The sequence below is a fragment of the Microtus ochrogaster genome, assembly GCF_000317375.1.
Source record: "Microtus ochrogaster isolate Prairie Vole_2 chromosome 14 unlocalized genomic scaffold, MicOch1.0 chr14_random_1, whole genome shotgun sequence".
Classification (NCBI taxonomy): Eukaryota; Metazoa; Chordata; class Mammalia; order Rodentia; family Cricetidae; genus Microtus; species Microtus ochrogaster.
The window spans coordinates 11128908-11130942 of NW_004949096.1; positions in this window are offsets into that span (position 1 = coordinate 11128908).

Consider the following 2035-nt stretch of genomic DNA (forward strand, 5'->3'; position numbering starts at 1 on the left):
AAAAAAAAACCTTTTATTATACTCAATTCTGAACTAGTGTGGGCCTACTTCATAGTGTCCATCTACAGAAAACAATTTTCATTCTTTGTTTATTTATATGTATTTTTAAAGCATGGTTTAAAATGTCATTCTTAATGTTCATTTGTAGTCCCTTTATAAAAGATCCATTTGTTACAGATATGTAAAATTGCTTATTGACACTCCTCTCTGCTACAATAGCTTTATCATCTGTATTTTGGAAGTGCTGGTGTCTTTCTATAATACAACTTTGTGTCAGTAAGATATTGCATATAGTTTCCTGATTCAAAAGGGGTAATATGTTAAGTCTAAAACATATCCTCATAGATAGCAACTTAGATTGATAAAACACACAATTTAACAATGAAAATGTGAAGAATTAAGTACTCTTTCTTTTCTTTGAATAGCCAATAGAGAATATTTATACTCCTAGACTATTTTAATTTTTGAAATCTACCATATTTTTCCAGAAGAAATAATTCGAACTTTTACAAAAATATTTATGAGTAATACTAGGAAAAATATAATGATAATAAAATAGATTATATTGACCAAACTTTTAGCTAAGAATAATCATAAAACTAGACAAAACACAAGAAACACTTTAAGCAGTGAAAAAAATGGTATGTATATCATACATAATTTTTATCTTAGAGAAAGACAGAGGTGAAGTGTTCATTACTTCCCTTGTCTCACACCCTCTGGATATTTGCTGATGAGTAGCTTTGGGGAACAATATACAAGCAGAAAGCAGCAAGGCCATATCATCATCAAACCTGAAATATGGGTGTCAATAAATCTGAGAAGTAGGATACTGGGATGCTCAGCTCTTTTTATTCTCCTTGTAATTTTTCATGATTAAAAATTATTAACTCATGAAACAAAGTTCTTTCCATAACACTCCTTGAATAACTGGATAAACAGGCTTAAAGAAAGGGCAGTAGTATCTAACAGTAAACTCTTAGAACTGAAAGTCCACAATGAGGAAGCCTGGTCAGCGCTTTAAATTTTAAGACAACCTGACAAAAGTCTAGTCTCTGCAAAGTAAAATGGCAAGGTCACCTGTCTATATGTTCAGGTGAAATGACAGAAGGTCCAGGTACTATTAGGAGCTCAGAGCTCAGATCATCATTCTAAAATTTCAGTGGAATCCTGACAGGAGAAAGGACTCTAGTTCAAAGGAACATTTATAGAAGAAAAACACAAGTAATACCAATGTAATATCTTGTCAGTTTCCAATGTGGTCCCATTAGTCTGTCATGTAGAGAAAATAAAATTTAAATTAAGAGAATATGAATGTCATATAAAACAAAATAACTGAACGATAATAATTAAATGCTCTACAGTTGAAAAAAAGCATAGATTATTTTTGGGACAAATGAGCTTATTCTTTAACTAGTATTTGTTTATTAAGAAATTTTAAAAAAATTTGAAAAACTCCATCATAGATAACACTATCTGTATTTTAAAAATAATCCGAAAATTTTAGAGATAACTGTTACAATAGAAATCACAATACATAGGTTTAATAAATGAATAGCTAAAGTAGAAAAGTGACTAACAAATTCACTGTATTCTAGTATGCACAGAGATAAATAAGATAAGATTCGATAACAGGGTTAGGCCTGGGAAGGAATATTTGTATTTATTTAGAAAGAACAAGCAAGCCTTAAATATAAAATATTGAATTATAATTTTTTGAACAATTATTCTTCAATATGTAAATGTCATTATTTAGAAACACCAACTCATTAGTCCCTAGAAACAGACTAGCTAAGGTTGACTTTTGTGAATCTTAGGAATTTGAAAAGGAAATGCCATGATGGGTACACCCACTAAAACAGTTTACCTGAGCTAATGGGAGATTACCAATACCAGCTGGACTGGGAATTAATAAGCAAAAGTTGAAACTAGTTCCTCTCAATGTATTTGACAGTTGCATAGTTGGGGCAGACTTCAGGGCCACTGGCAGTGGCACCAGGATTGATCCCCACTGCTTATATTGACTTCTTGGGAA